Genomic DNA, 18,150 nt, shown 5'->3' on the forward strand with positions numbered 1-18,150 from the left:
GTATCCATTGTTTTTATTAGAAATATTCAGTCCACTTGATTATAAGCCTTCTCGATGCCAAGCTTTTATCATTATTGTTGAAGATTTTGTGTTGTGTAAAGCATGGATTGTCTCTTGAGCAATTATAACTCCATATAAGATGGATATGCCTAGAACAAACCTTGTTTGTTCATATAAAATAATATCTAGCAATATATTCTTGATTATATTAGCTATTGCCTTAGCTAAAATTTAGTAAAAACATGTTACAAAGGGATATAGGCCTAAAATCCTCAAGAGAAGAAGCTTGATATTTCTTTGGAATGAGGGCTAAAAAAGTTTACCGATTTCTCTAAAGATCTTGCTAGAAGCTCCTAAGTCTTCTATTGCATGATTCCTCAACACTTAAATTGAAGGAGGAGGACGAAAAACCATCATGAATTGGTGCTTTGTCTGGTGCATCTGAAAAAATACTACCCTAATCTCCGCCTTGAAGATGTAGGTCATTAACATCCTATTTTTCTCTTTCGACTCAAGCCAAGGAATGCTTTCCAAAATCTTCTTTGGAGTTGTCAAATCTAAACTATTCTAATAATTTAGCAACTCTTTGAAGTAAAATATTGCTATTGTTATGATTTCCTCTACTTCTTCTACCAACGAACCATTTGCCCTCTAGATTTTAGAGATTTGATTCTCTTATCTTCTTGCTTTTGTGTTGTTGTGAAAGAATTTTGTGTTCTTATCTCTATCTTTAAACCATACCTCCTTGGATTTCTGCCTCCAGTAAGTTTCCTCCTTATCCAAAAGAACTTCATATTCCCCCATCAACCTTTTCTCTTCCAAAAATTATGCTTCCTTCATGCCTACAACCAAAACTTCATTGTTGAGGTTATGAATCTTCTCTTCCACAAATTTCTTGGATTCAAAATTTTTCTTAAAGTGAATTTTATTCTATTCTTTGAGCTATTGCTTGATGTATTTTTAATTTCATTGCCACTTGGAAAATCTTTGTTCCATCAACTCTACTCTCTTGACACCAATTTTCAACTACCCCAAGAAGTCTAGATGATCCAACCACTTGTTTTCAAGATTAAAAGAGCATATTAAGGGCTTTTTTGACCTAAATGCTTAGTTAGTGTATGCAACTAAAAATGGTCTCAAGATAATTAATTAAATACTCAATTATTTAATTAATACCCCTTCCCAATTGATTGAAATCACAAATAATTTGATTAATTTCCCCATTCATCTACTAGTAAATAAATCTACATGATTTATTTATATAGTTCATTTCATATCCCCCTTTGATTAATTAATTCTAAATTATTTAATCCCCCCCATCAGTTTCATTTTTTTAATTCCTAATTAAGATTAACAAATTCTTAATTTGTTGAGATTAATTATCTTTTCCTAATATTTGAATTTCAAAATTCAAATATGAGCGCATGGCTCCTAACTTCTAACCACCTAGCCTAACCACCCCCTAACCTAACCCATTCTATCTAATCCTAGGTTTAACTAATCCTATCCTATCTTGCACATCCTAACCTCTTTTATTCTAACCTCCAGTGGGTTGGATATCCCCTCCTTGAGACACATGGCACTTGTTAGCACATATTTTTACAAAATATTTTATGCTATATGGAGGCCTTTTTCTTTTATCATATAAGCATTTATTGTTGGTTTGTATGTGCAGGAACTTTATTAGCACAGGTAAATTTCTTTAAAAGATCAGTTATTTCAGGAGTATCAAGGTATCACTTGGGCACACTAAGGGCATGCAATAAGTATAGACTGCACAAGGAATCCATTATGGAAACATTTGTTAGCAGAGAAGTCATTGTGGTATGATCTAGGATTGTCTTCGAGTATGTATCAGATCCTGTGGGAAAGGTTGGGATCACCAATTTTTCAGGATGGATGGCTCATCTGTGCTAGATTGCAAAATTTCAATTATTGACATAAGTAATTCCGATGAAACAACATTTGAAAGCAAAAGAAGGATTATCGACATAACTTATATCGATGAAATGAAAGGTGGATGCATTGGAGCGCTTAAAAATACTCAACACGGTGTGCACTCTTGAAAATGTAATACCATTAGGATATCTTGTTTCGATGAAGCAAAAGGCGGTTGTTCCCTATAGGCATATATCGGCTTATCGGCAAAACGTAGAAATTGTTATACCGATAACCTATGAAGCCATCAGTGTAACTTGTGACGATAAGGAAAAGCGGGTCATGGACTTATAGTATCGAGAGATCGGAAATAATGAGAAAAGTCTATCCTGATACCCGATGATTGAAGAGAACCGAAGGGGGGCCCATTGGAAAAAAAGGACCATATCAGAGTAGTCCAAAAATGGTTAGGCCGATCCTCGATGACTTGAAGAATCGGAGGGCGGAACTGTCGATATTACCTATACCGATAAAACAGACTCGGAGGTATAAAGCATAAAGGTTCATCAGAGACTCATCGGGACTTCGGGAGGAATAGAAAAGGGCCATTCCGACCCCCGATGAAGATAGAAGCGCCTGCGGGGATATCGATGTAGACTATATCGATAAAGTAAGCATTAAGTAAGGACTCATCGGGACATCGGAAGAAGAAATTCTATGCTATGTCGAGTCCCGATAGGACTATTAAGGCGGATGGTGAGTTGCTAGGAGTTCTTTGAGGAACCTATGATGCGAGGTATGTATGTGCTTCATAAATTTGGATCTCTCCTGGTGTGCCCTCTCAAACCCTAATTCTTTCATTCGAAAGTAAGATGCCTTTGCATTTCTGTTTACATGCAAGTATTATTATGTCAAATTTTAGTATTATATTATTATTTTATATATCTTGTAAAATAAATCCAAATGCAATTTACTATGTGCAATGTTAAATTTTCCTGAAAATCATGTTATCTAGACATTGAGCAGTTTTCTCCTACAGGACATTACACTAATTGAATTCCATCACAGTATTTTTATTTTTTTACAATCAGTCTTAATTATATTAATTGGAGAGTATTTAAGTTTAAAAATATTAATTTTTATCCTCCAATTAATATTATCACATTTAAATTATTAGTGTTATGAAACTATATGATGTTTTAAAAACTAACAAAAACTTTGAGCTCATGTGATGTGTAGGAAATAAAAGATTTTGTGTTTGATCAAATAAAATGATCAAACACTATGTAGTCAGTTGAAGGAAATAAAGAGTTTATTTTCAAAAGCAATATATAAATACTCTAATTTACACATATATTTAAATCATTTAAATAAATGATTTAAGGGCACATTATGAAGAGCATACTTTGAATCTTTTAAATAAAAGATTTAAAGTATTTTAAGGGAGGTAAAAGGTTTTTTATCTCATAAGGAGATATTGAGGAGATGATGAATATTTGCCAAGAAATATTATCAAAGCGGAGGATAAAGGATATATTATTAAAGCATTATTTAGTATGGTATTTTAGGGATTTCCTTTTAAATTATATCTGTAAACCAAAGGCTGTGTCCTTTGGAAAACAACTGTATGTAGCTTCCTTCTGTAAATGAAAGGGTGTGTCCTTTCATTCTTTGTCTATTGGCTCACATATTTATATGGAGTCATTTTTTGTATGAGAGGGTACGATCTATCACCGCCTGTAAGGGCTATAGGCTATATGTATTAGACAAGTTTGTAGGAAGAAGAAGTATCATTTTGTGCAAGCAAATTGTAATGAAGTATCTCCAAGTGTAGCTTTTGAGTGCTGTCATTTCTCATAGATTAATATACAAGGTTCGTTGTTTCTAATTCAAATATAGTGTATACTTATGTGTTGATGAAATATTCTTTGTCCTCTTGATAAATTTGTTTAAGGATTTGCTATAATGTGAATCACATGTTGTTACATTAAATGTGAGATTGGGTTCTTATTGTTTATGTGACACATACTGAACCTTTATAGTGATCATTAACATTGTCTCCTGAGTTGATAAATTTATTTGTCCACAAAGTATCATATATATTCTTGGATAGAGGCACTGGTTTGTTATTCATTCTCTGAGATTCTGATTTCATACGCATAAGGTCCTTGAGAGAGAAACATTCTTCTAAAGTCTTTTGAACTAATCTATTGCATATTTCTTGTATGCCCTAAAAGCATTTTATTTCCAAAATACAACAATCTTTATACATAATTATCTTTACATTCAGTTTTCAATTTCAAAAGCATTCAAATAAAAGCAATCAACAATAGCAGGAAAATATTGTCATTCTTGCAAAGAGTTGTCTTAGCAAAGTTTAAATCCACTTTAAATAACTCTTGTTGTGCTTGAGAGGGGGAGGTATACCCACCTAGGTTCAGTGGAGCCTAAAGTGCGGAGGGATTTAGTCTTTGACTATTCCTGTTCGTTGGTCAAGGCTGATTGAACTGCTTGAGGATTTGGCAAATCTTTAGGTTTTCCAATCTGTGGTTTTGGGCACCAATAGATTGACGACTCTGCTGGGGAAGAATTATTAAGATTTTGTTGGGGAGTTAAATTGAAGATATTGGTAAAATATAATCTAGAATCTCTGGTGATAGATTTTTGAATTAGTAACCAATTGTGAGTTCCCCATCCGAGTCCCACAACCAACAAATTGGAGACTCTACTAGGGAGTTGTCATACATAGTTTGAAATTCACCTAGAGGCTCTAGTGTTTTTTTATTGAAGATTTGATAGGTTTTATTTTCCCCATCCGAGTCACACAACAAATTGGCGACTCTGCTGGGGAGTTTTTTAGAACAAGTTTTCAGAATCTTTGGTAGTTTGTTTCAGACTCTACTGGAGGGAGGATCCCAGAAGATTAGTTAAGTTGGTAATATTTTCCTCTTAGGAGGTGGCGACTCTATATTAACAGTTTTTTCAGTTGGTGACTCTACTAGGGGAAGAGACCCAAAGGGAGATGAAAATTCCTCTCTTTGATGCTAAGGGTGAACTCACAAAGCTGGTTCCCACTTTTGCCAACGAAGGAAATTGGTGAAAGTGGAGAATTTCGTTTAGGGGGGGTTCGAGTGAAGTGGGGGTGTTCGAATGGACTACTCTTTGGGGTTCGAGTGAAGCCCCCACTTCGCTCGAACCCACTCTTTCGAGTGAAGCACCTTTAATGCTTGATTATGTCATTTTTAAATTATATAGGGGGGTTCGATCGAACCCCCCTTCATTCGAACCCCCCTAAAAATGGGGGTTCGCTCGAACCCCCTTTCGTTCGAACCCCTTTTTTAACACTTCTTTGGAGCTTTATACATTTTTTTGCATATTTTTGGCCTTCAAACCTCTGGTTGAAGGCTCAAATGGAATGATCTTGACAACCCAAAATGTAGTATTGTAGTCCTCAAAGCAAGCTTTCCAATGAATATAATATTATTACATATTGAGTTTATTATGAACTTGTTTTTTAAATTTAACCAAACATAGGTTTTTCACCAAACATGAACTTATCTGTTCAACGCATTGGGAAAAATAGGAAACTAATTCAAAAAAATTCTGAAAAATATCTAAGCCCCAGGTATTGATGTCTTCTTTCTAATAGAAAAAGAAATATTGAATTTCGATATATATATAGAACAAGTTATGTGTTCAAACTTAAACCTACGTCGGAATTATGACTAGTCGGACTTCAAAACTTAATAAAATGAAAAATATTGAACATATCACTATCAAACCAACTGCAAGCCCTGGATATTGATGTTACAAACCAAAATTTGAAAGAATTGAGTTTTTATCATTTATAGAAAAAAAATGTTATGCATTTTGGGAGGCACATCACTCTTAAAAAATGTAGTTTGTTGTAAAAAACTACTTTTCGAGGGAGATGGAAAATTTTTAAAAAAATCCTTCAAAAAAATTTGAAAAAAAAAAAAATAGAATCTAGAGACAAAATGCTACAAATCACTAATTTACATCATCTCCAAATTCTTTATAGTTTAAAAGTTATAGTTGTCGGAAGTTGAAGATTATTTTAAAAGTGTTCATCTCAGTGTCAAAAGTGGCAAAAAAGTGGGAACCATTATTGTGAGTTCACTCCTAATAGGAAATCTATTACAGGATGTTTTAGAATTGGTTAAAAAAAATAAAATTATAGGGGACAATGGGCCATTGGACCTTAGAATATTTTCATGTAATTTTGATGATTTGTTTTTACATCTTGCACAAGTTGTACCAAGGTTCTCTGGTGAGCATAATGAATTAGTAAGGTGGCATTTAGAAGCATTCTATTCATTTATAGAATACCATGACATTGACGATGAAGGGAAAGTAATGATATTATTTGCCCAAACATTGGAAGATAGGGCAAGGGAAGAATATGACTCACTACCTGCACGTAGCATTTCATCCTAGAGAGAATTTGAGAAATGGTTCTCACATGAGTTTTATATTGTAGATGTTGAAGGAGATGACAGTTGTTATGAGCAGGGTGAGGAACATATATTCAATGAAAATTAAGAATCGTATATTTCCCCTTTGGAGGCATTCTTTGATTTAGAAAAGTATAAGGATGAATCTATAACACAATTGTTCATAAGGATGTTCAACATTTATAAAGAAATACCTTCAAATATCAGGCCTTCATTTTCAAGAAAAATGTGTGAGTTAGGGATTCATCATGATCCTCAGGTAAAACGTTTGCTCAAAATTTTAGAAGAAGAACTTGATGTTGTTCCAATATCACATGAGGAGGACAATATGGATTTAAATAAAGAAGAATTCATTTGTGTGAATGAATGCAAAGGGGAGGAAGAACCATTTCTTAGTACAAAAGAAATTTCTTATCTGTTAGAAAAGGAATATGAAAGGTATGTTCAGAAAAATGGTCCAATTTTTTTTCAAATTAAGCAAACTAATGGATTAGGGCACATTCTGGGTATGTTTGATAAAGTAAGTGATGATTCCCAGGAAAATATGTCAAAGGAATTTGTACACGGTGATGAGTATAATAGGGGATGTGTGCCTGGAAATAGTTTTTCAAATCTTCAGTACAACAAATCTCCAGAGGAAATTGAAGAAAGGTTTCCAAGATATGAATTCTTTTCTAATCCATTTTGTGAAATAGATATACATACATTTTATGCACAGGAGGACATCTTTGTAGAGGACATTTGTGAAGACATTATTCCAAAAGATAAAGCACCTAAGACCTCTCATGAAAGTACGTATCATAATAATCCTTTAAATAATGAATTATATGAAGGCTCACATCAAGACATGCCTATATTTTTTCATTTGTTGTAGTTAGAGGGAAGCAAGTTTGATCATAGTTTTTCAAAAATGGAAACCATAGAGGAAAATATGGTAATAATAAATGGTGATATGACCAAAAGGAATAGTATATTTTCGCAGAATGCTTCCAAAAATAATGTTTGTCCGGAAGTATCATATGAGAAAAGGGAAGGAGAAAATGCATTTGGGGATGACCTAAATTTTTCAAATCAACTATATGATGAAAGTAAAATAATAATATATGATGACTTATCTCACAAAAATATTTTTGAAAATCACTTTCATGTTAAATCGTTATGTGAAAGAAATAGGGTGTTTTGGGACATAATGTCAATAAAGAAGATACACCATGACACAAAGGATAATTATGAAAATTTGGGGGATCCAAATTCATATATTATGGACATAAATATTTCAAAATGATATAAGAATTATTTACCAAATATTTTTTACCCAAGGAGTATTGCACAGTTGAAAAATGCATTGCACCGTGAGAAAAATATTCAAATTTATGATATGGAAGTTCTATGGGAAAATTACACTCGAGTGAGATTCACATATAGTAAATTTGATTTAATTTTTTCCAAAGATGAAGCATATGATAAAAAAATTAGGGTTTTCAAATAAACATTGGATAAATATTTCTCAAATTGCAAATCCGAAAGCCATATATAATCAAGGATACAGTGATCAAGTAATATTGGTGGAGTGTATTTGTGCCTATTATAGTAAAGTGGAGAAAAGGAATACAATGAAATATATAGATATTGGGGCAAGGGAAAATTATAGTGTTTTCAGAGGGTTCATATTGTTGCATAATCAGAATTTGGTATTTGACAGAGGGAAGAGAAAATGTTAATTTATGGGGGCCTAGGGCTACCCGAGATTCAGATAATGATCTACAGAAGGGGTGCTATTTGATGGTCTGCTTCTCCAGAGATAGTTGGGATCTTTCTATGTCCTTAAAGAGAACATACATCCCTAGAAAGAGCCACTGTTAGCACATATTTTTACAAAATATTTTATGCTATATGGAGTCCTTTTTCTTTTATCATATGAGCATTTATTGTTGGTTTGTATGTGCAGGGACTTTATTAGCACAAGTTAAGTTCTCTAAATGATCAGTTGTTTCAGGAGTATCAAGGTATCACTTGGGCACACTAAGGGCATGCACTAAGTATAGACTGCACAAGGAATCCATTATGAAAATGCTTGTTAGCAGAGAAGTCATTATGGTATGATCTAGGATTGTCTTCTAGTATGTATCAAATCATGTGGGAAAGGTTGGGATCACCAATATTTAGGATGGATGGCTCATCTACATGCTAGATTGCAAAATTTCAATTATTGGCATAAGTAATCTCGATGAAACAACATTTGCAAGCAAAAGAAGGATTATCGGCATAACTTATACCGATGAAACAAAAGGCGGATGCATTGGAACGCTTAAAAATACTCAACACGGTGCACGCTCTTGAAAAAGTCATACCATCAGGATATCTTGTTCCAATGAAGCAAAAGGTGGTTGTTCTCTATAGGCATATATCGGCTTATCGGCAAAACGTAGAAATTGTTATACTGATAACCTATGAAGTCATCGGTGTAACATGTGACGATAAGGCAAAGTGGGTCATGGACTTATACTATCGAGAGATCGGAAATAATGAGAAAAGTCTATCCCAATACCCAATGACTGAAGGGAACCAAAGGCGGGCCCATTGGAAAAAAAGGACCATATCGGAGTAGTCCAAAAATGGTTAGGCTGATCCCCGATGACTTGAAGAATCGGAGGGTAGAACTATCGATATTCCCTGTATCGATAAAATAGACTCAGAGGTATAAAGCATAAAGGTTCATCGGAGACTCATCAAGACTTTGGGAGGAACGAAAAAAGGCTATTCTGACCCCCGATGAAGATAGAAGCGCCTGCAGGGATATCGGTGTAGACTACACTATAAAGTAAGCATTAAGTGGGGACTCATCGGGACATCGGAAGAAGAAATTTTATGCTATGCCGAGTCCCGATAGGATTGTTAAGGAGGATGGTGAGTTTCTAGGAGTTCTTCGAGGAACCTATGATGCGAGGTATGTATGTGCTTCATAAATTCGGATCTCTCCAGGTGCGCCCTCTCAAACCCTAATTCTTTCGTTCGAAAGTAAGATGCCTTTGCATTTCTGTTTACATGCAAGTATTATTATGTCAAATTTTAGTATTATATTATTATTTTATATATCTTGTAAAATAAATCCAAATGCAATTTACTATGTGCAATGTTAATTTTTTCTCAAAATCATGTTACCTAGACATTGAGCAGTTTTCTCCTACAGGGACATTACACTAATTGAATTCCATCACAGTATTTTAATTTTTTTACAATCAGTCTTAATTATATTAATTGGAGAGTATTTAAGTTTAAAAATATTAATTTTTATCCTCCAATTAATATTATCGCATTTAAATTATTTGTGTTATGAAACTATATGATGTTTTAAAAACTAACACAAACTTTGAGCTCGTGTAATGTGCAGGAAATAATTTTTTTTGTGTTTGATCAAATGAAATGATCAAACACTATGTAGTCGGCTGAAGGAAATAAACAGTTTATTTTCAAAAGCAATATATAAATACTCTAATTTACACATATATTTAAATCATTTAAATAAATGATTTAAGGGCACATTATGAAGAGCATACTTTGAATCTTTTAAATAAAAGATTTAAAGTATTTTAAGGGAGGTAAAAGGTTTTTTATCTCATAAGGAGATATTGAGGAGATGATGAATATTTCCCGAGAAATATAATCAAAGCGGAGGATAAAGGATATATTATTAAAGCATTATTTAGTATGGTTTTTTAGGGTTTTCCTTTTAAATTATATCTGTAAACCAAAGGGCGTGTCCTTTGGAAAACAACTGTATGTAGCTTCCTTTTGTAAATGAAAGGGTGTGTCATTTTATTCATGTCTATTGGCTCACATATTTATATGGAGTCATTTTTTGTATGAGAGGGTACAATCTATCAATGCCTATAAGGGCTATAGGCTATATGTATTAGAGAAGTATGTAGGAAGAAGAAGTATCATTTTGTGCAAGCAAATTTTAATGAAGTATCTCCAAGTGTAGCTTTTGTGTGTTCTCATTTCTTAGAGATTAATATACAAGGTTCGTTGTTTCTACTTCAAATATAGTGTATACTTCTGTGTTGATGAAATATTCTTTGTCCTCTTGATAAATATGTTTAAGGATTTGCTATAATGTGAATCACATGTTGTTACATTAAATGTGAGATTGGGTTCTTGTTGTTTATGTGACACATACTGAACCTTTATAGTGATGATTAACATTGTCTCCTGAGTTGATAAAGTTATTTGTCCACAAAGTATCATATATATTCTTGGATAGAGGCACTGGTCTGTTATTCATTCTCTGAGATTCTGATTTCATACCCATAGGGTCCTTGAGAGAGAAACATTCTTCTAAAGCCTTTTGAACTAATATATTGCATATTTCTTGTATGTCTTGAAAGCAATTTATTTCCAAAATACAATAATCTTTATACACAATTATCTTTACATTCAATTTTCAATTTCAAAAGCATTCAAATAAAAGCACTTAGCAGTAGTAGGAAATTATTGCCATTCTTGCAAAGAGATGTCTTAGCAAAGTTTAAATCCACTTTAAATAACTCTTGTTGTGCTTCTTGTTGTGCTTGAGAGGGGGAGGTATACCCACCTAGGTTTAGTGGAGCCTAAAGTGCAGAGGGATTTAGTCTTTGACTATCCTTGTTCGTTGGCCAAGGCTGATTGGACTACTTGAGGATTTGGCAAATCTTTAGGTTTTCCAATCTATGGTTTTGGGGCACCAACAACACTTTTGCCACATGTCTTCTCCCTTGGACACTTGCCCTCTCATGAGCAAGATTCCTTGACACTTGTCACCACAAATATGACATGTGTCCCTTCCTCCAACCTGTTCCTAACTTCCTCAATCCCAGCCTTTGATATCTTCAGATCGAATCTAGATCGTTGATTCCTACCACCTCAGCTTTGTTCTTGGAATTTCTATAAATACCCCTCATTTTGGAGCAATAAAGATCCCTCACATTCATAGTTTTTGCATAGTTACTATAGGCATTTTACATCTTGATCATCTAGCAATAACTGTTAATTAGATTAATCATAGTTTATTTTCATATTAATCTAGTTTCATTTTATCAATCATGTAGCTTGAATAGACCATTCTAGCTAAATTATCCATTAATCATCATGCATATCATATCATTTGCACAATCAATCATGATCAAGTAGATACTCAACTCTTGAAGGTCATTGCTCCACTGAGAGCCAACAATTCTACAACCTTGAAGGTCCTCAAGAATAGAGGAAGATGGGACATTTGAAAGGAGGCTATGGGTTTGCATATTTAATTCAGCGTTTGTATTTGCTTCTTACTTATGTTTTATTGTCTCATCTATGTGTATGCTTGTTTCCATTGACACACATTTTTAGCATCGCATTAATTAGCGCCCACCGTGGGGCCCATCCCCTTTGATCTTCAACAAGTTTGCTTGTAGTAAATCTCATTGATAGGTTGATTAGCTCTTTCAATGCATAGATTGACTCTTTTGAGTTCCAAATTCATGGTCTTTGTCTCTGTTTTAGCATCTTGTCACTTCAAATGGCATTTATGGGAGATTTTTCAACTTCGATTTTGTGTTTTTTCTGTACTTTAGCATTTTCAATCTCTAGCTTAGCATTCTTGGTCTATTTTGCAGCATTCCTGGTCATTTGGGTAGTACTCCTGGTCATTTTGGCAGCGCTCCTAGTCATTTTATCAGCACTTCTGGTCATTTTGGTAGTGTTTTTAGGTTTCAGAGCAATGTTCTTGGTCATCATAGGAGCATTTTTGGTTAATTTGATGACGTTTTTGGTTGATTTGATAATATTTTCAGTTTTTCATTAATAACTTCAATGTCATATTTTGCATTTCTCATTTTTGCATCTAGACTGTCATTTTCCCGAACCTAATTTGCAGTTTGTTGATTTTGCAGGTACCTATTTTGATGTAAAAGACCGGAGTTATAAATCATTTCATTGCCAAATAATGCAATATAAACTACTAACTTTGTTTGCAGCCGCGAGATTTTGCACTTGTTTTTTATAAATTAGGCACATGGACTAATTACAATGGAAATGGACAAACATGTCTTATGTGTTTTGGATGATAGGCAAGCATGCTCTCACCTTTTGTAGGTGATCAAAAAGCCAAACTCATCTTTTCTTTTCAATAGTGCATATCTTTAGCGGGCCTGCCCTCCGGAGAAGCCCATAAGATCGGTGAGAGGGGAATGACCCAAGTGGGAACGGCTAGCACCAAGTACTCCAATCCACTTTAAAATAAACGTGATTTGATAAAAATAAAGTCAATGACAGTGCTCAGGAATATCTCTCCTTCGTACCTTCGGGTATATTAAACCTTGGGTTTTAAGGCTGGGAGACCTCTTAATTGAGTTTATACCCTGACACACCGAATGAATCCTTTACTAGTTTCAATTAAAATTAGAAGCTACCCGGTTTACCTCCGAACATTAATATCTTCTTAGCATAAGGAGGGGGAAGAATCTCTCCTGAAGACACTCACCATATGTCCCTCTTGAGCGTATGTGTGAACTCCCCTTTTGAGACCTTATTGCTAGGCTCATAACGAGACTCCACTAGCTCTCGCAAAGGCAAAAAACATGGGCATCCTTTAGGGGGTGACAAGGCTGTGTGAGCTGATAGGGTACGAAGTGTGGGCTAAGAACTAATAATGAAGCCAATCTACTTAGGATAGACTGAATGATGTATTTTCAATTGTTCAAAACCCATGAAAACTTGGGCTTTCTTTAAAGCTTCTTGAACATACACTTTATGTATCCATTGGGACAAAATACAATCTAGCCTATGTGTTTGTAAATCACGTCAAGGTATCACCCATTGAAATTCAACAAAAAATGCAAACTCAAACTTCAAACTGTCAAATTTTCAAGTTTCACAACAGATTAACTCTTTTAGTCCAAATATTATCTCTCTCGGTCCAAACAACAACTCTTTCAGTCCAAACAACAACTCTTTTGGTCCAAACAACAACTCTCTCGGTCCAAACAGTAGCTCTTTCAGTCCAAACAACAACTCTTTCAGTCCAAATAGTAGCTCTCTCGGTCCAAACAATAGCTCTTTCAGTCCAAACAACAACTCTTTAAGTCCAAATAATAGAACTATTGGTCCAAACAGTGGCTCTCTTGGTCCAAACAGTATCTCTATCGGTCCAAACAATAGCTCTCTCAGTCCAAACAGTGAGCTCTCTCGATTCAAACTTTAGCTCTTTTGGTCCAAATGTCAGCTCTCCTGGTTCAAACTTTAGCTCTTCTGGTCCAAATGTTATCTCTTTTGGCCTAAACTTCAACTTTCTTGGTGTGAATGTTAGCTTTTACATATTTCGACATTAACTCTCCAAGGTTGAGCTTTCAAGTATAAGCATCGGTTGTATGAGTCTACACATCAACTCTTGGAGTCCAAACAACCATTGTCTGAGTTCCAACATCAATATTTTAAACTCCAGAGTTCCTGGTTCAAACTGTAGCTCTCTCGGTCTGAATGTCAGCTCTTTTGGTTCAAACTTTTGCTCTCTCAGTCTGAATGTTATCTCTCTTGGTTCGAATGTCAACTCTCTTGGTTTAAACTTGAGCTCTTATGGTCCAAACATCAGCTTTTTCGGTCTAAACGTTAGCTCTTTCGGTCCAAACAATAGCTCTCTCGGTCTAAACATTATCTCTTTCAGTCCAAACATTAGCTCTTTTATTCCAAACATCATCTCTTACGGTCTAAACATCAACACTTTCAGTTCAAACATTAGCTCTCCAAATAATAGCTCTCTTGGTCAAAACGTTAGCTCTTTCGGTCCAAACTTCAGCTCTTACGGTCCAAACATTAGCTCTCTTGGTCTAAACTTTTGCTCTCTTGGTTTTAATGTCATCTTGCTCATGTTTCAACATTAGCTCTCTAATTTTGCACTTGCTAGGTCTAAACATCAGTTGTTTGAGTCTGAAAATCAAATATTTGGGTCAAAACAACAATCTTCTAAGTTCAAACAACCATTTTCTGAGTCTAAACTTAACTATTTTGAACTTTAGAGTCACTAAATTGCATAATAGCATTTTTGGTTCAAACAACAATATTTTTGGTTAGTAGAGTAGCATTCCTGGTTAGTATCATAGTGTTTTTGATCAGTACCATAGCTTTTTCAGTCCAAACAACAACGTTTTTGGTCAGTATAGCAACGTTTTTGGTCATTTTGTCAGCGTTTTTGGTCATTTTGTCAACATTTCTAGTCATTCTCTCAGCGTTTCTAGTCATTTTGTTAGCATTTCAGGTAATTTTGTCAGTGTTCCTAATAATTTTGTTAGCATTTCTGGTAATTTTGTCAATGTTCCTAGTAATTTTGTTAGCGTTTATGGTCAGTATAGCAGTATTCCTGGTAATTTTGTTAGCATTTCTGGTAATTTTGTCAGCATTCCTGGTAAATTTGTCAGTGTTTTTGGTTAGTATAGCAGCTTTTTTGGTCTTTTTGTCAACTTTTCTAGTAATTTTTTCAGCGTTTTTGGTAAACCATACCAAAATCAAAAAACAAAAACAACCCATTTCTCAGATAGTCAAACATAGAGATTAGGTCATCTTCTCGGGGTACTCAATCAGGTTATCTTATGTCAAAGCTAGACACACTAAATTTTTCAAGTATTCATCTCTAGCAAGTTTAGGATCCAACATCTCAAAGTGCATAATCATATCATCTTTGATAAATTTATCTCTCAAACATAGTTTCTCATCAGGATCTATCATCCTCTATCACGAAACTACATCGCTTGATCAAGCTAACCTCGTTATCTATTATAGGATATATCTTTCCTATTGAACTTGGTCTTATCAAAATCGCAAAATTTGCACTCCAAACTAGGATTGAAAAAATTGCACACTCGCAAATACTTGAATGATCATTTTGTGTCATCTGAAAAAGAGGAAGCTTAGTCAGAAAGTGATTTTAAAAAAGAGAAGATTTCTCTACATCAATCGAAAACTCTTATTGAAACAACATGTATTATTACGCCGCTCTTGTGATTATCTGCATGATCGTGGAAACGAATTTGACAACAAACCTCTTAGAACGCTAGCTTTACAACAAAGATCGAGATTATCCCAATCTCTCAATATCTGTGCGATTGTGGAAACGAGTTTGACAACGAACCTCTAAGAACACTAGCTTTACAACAAAGACCGGGATTATCCCAATCTCTCAATAGAAGTGGTCGTATCAATTTATCATATTTACCTCAACAATTGATCGGTTATTGAGACACATTATAGAAAATTGAAATCTTGCAAAACATTTAGATCACTTGTATGCACGTGTTAACTAGGGCTCATAAACAAAAACTTAAAACAAAAGTAAGAGAAACATTTACAATGGAAGAAGAGAATCCTTTCTTTCAACAATTTGCATCCACTACTCAAAATAGTGAGCCTGATGAATATCGAATAATGACAGAACAAATCAGAGAAGCTCAACAAGACCCAAAGGTCCCTAGATTCTTAGAAAGGGTCCTTGAAATGAACAAGGAAAGATATTTTCTCTCGTTGGCACGTCAAGGTGTCAAGTTACCAAGTGATTTTGACACTACTATCTTGAAACGAGGTGAAAAGACAATTGATACTCAAAATGATTCCAACCATACGCGAAATGAACGAATTTTGAATGAGGTCCAAAATGAAGAAACTCAAAATGATATCCACAATGAACAAGTTCAGAACAACCAAAATAGTGAAGCAAGAACTAATGTGGATAATCCCCTTTTGGCTCTCACGCAACAGATACAAACACTTCAAATGCAAATTCAAGATATACAAAGGGGAACTACTAAGAGGTATTCGCTTCAAGAAATATGTCCTTATCCATTTGACAGAAGTCTCAACATGATACCTTTTCCTCCAAATTGTGAAACTCCTCGATATGACAACTATAATGAAAGAATTGATCCCCAAGATCATGTAAGAGAATTTGGTATGATGAACATGGAGTCCACATATGAGGACACATACTTAGTGAGGTGATTTCCAAAGAGCTTAAGTGGACAAGCTATGGAATGATTCTCGAAACTTCCACCTGGAATTAGAACATTTGCAGAATTGGTGGACAAGTTTGTTTCACAATACTCTTATAACATACAAGATGGGATCACAATGCTAGACTTGTGTACCACCAAGCAAAAGAGTTGAGAACCTTTCATGACGTTTCTACAAAGGTGGAGACGATTAGTTGCGCGATATCCTCGTACGGTGCCAAATAATGAAAAGATGGAGATATTCATTGACAATCTAAATGAACAAATGAGTTATAAACTAAAAATGCAATGTCCTCCAAGTTTCGAAAAGATGATTGATAATGGAATCAGGGTTGAGGAAGCTATGGTAAAGATGTTAGAGTATTCGGGTATTTACTTGATTAATTAAACATTATTTGTTTAATTATTTAAGTTCCGTTTATCTCTTTTACACTTAAGCTAACTTTAGGTGCATATAATTAATTATTTTAATTAATTATTATGTGCAAACCTAGGTTTTCCCTTTTAGGGTTTCTTTACCTATTAAAGGTTGAGTTCTTTCTTTTCATTGTATGAAGAAGGATTATTATTGACAATACATTTTGGAGATTATTGAGCTCTCATCTTTTGGAGCATATTTTTCCTGTGTATTCTTTCCTTATGTGATTTACTTCATTGCTTCTCCTTGTAACAGGTTTTTTAGCTTGTAGAGATTATTTGGGCTCTTGTGGTGTTGTATTTTCTCAACTCCTATATGGTATCAGAGCTTCAGATCTGCAGCTACCTGTTCCTGTTTTTGAGATTTTTGGCTTTGGAAGCAGATCTGGGGTTTTAGAAAGTTTTTTTATGCACCTAGGGTTTGACCTTTTTTCTGAGCACTTTGGACCTAAACGGACCTCACCATCGTGCTCAGAAGGCCCAAAAACCCCTATGGTCATATAAAATTTGACCTATTTTGGTTCCTGAGCCTCTGGGAGTATTTTTTCTCCAGATCCAGGTTGTACGACCTTGGCATGCAGTTCGAGAAAAAAATTCAAAAAAAAATTATTTTGCATTTTTACGGCATGCAGGCCGGATTTTAATTTTTTTTGAAAAAAAAAATAAAAAAATATCAAAAGCGATAGTTGTTTTTTTTTTTTTTAAGTAAAAAATAAAAATAAAAAATAATTTTTTTTGGGAGTTTGTTCTGCATTGCGCAATGTACCGGGCTGACAGTCTGGCCGCCATACGACGACTAGACCTATTAGTCTAGTCACCCACCATGGTCCTTGTCAGCAGCTCCCTCCAGCCTCCTTCCGGCAAGGCCCCCTCCAGTGACACTCGCCACCGCTTGCGGCCCCCTGCTCCCCGGCTGCTGCCTCCCGGCCTCCGCCGGCCCCATGGTCACCACCTGCGGCCCCTGCCACTGGACCTCCTCGGCCTCCTCTGCCGCCGGCCACTGCCTGTGCAGCCTCCTCTGCCTGGCTCGCCGCCCAGCCGCAGTGCAGCACCGCCCCGCCACGTCCCACTGCCCCAACGGCCCCCGCTCGGCCGCCACCTGCAGCCCGCCGCCCCAGCGGCCCCCGCCGGTTTTTTCTAGCCGACCACCGCCCAGCCACTGGGACGCCACCCGGCCGTCACCCACTGGTCACCGGACCACCAAAGAGCCACCAGACCTCCTTTTTGGCCTTTTTCAGGGGGGGTTTGGTTTTTTGGCTCTATCTTAGGCATACAGAGTCATTTTTTTGAAAACGAATAGGCATCAAAAAGTTGGTTCTGAGCCCGACCTCATGGTGTTGGTAATTTTTTCTAATTTTGTTGTT

The sequence above is a fragment of the Cryptomeria japonica genome, chromosome 5 (assembly GCF_030272615.1).
Source record: "Cryptomeria japonica chromosome 5, Sugi_1.0, whole genome shotgun sequence".
NCBI classification, from domain to species: domain Eukaryota; kingdom Viridiplantae; phylum Streptophyta; class Pinopsida; order Cupressales; family Cupressaceae; genus Cryptomeria; species Cryptomeria japonica.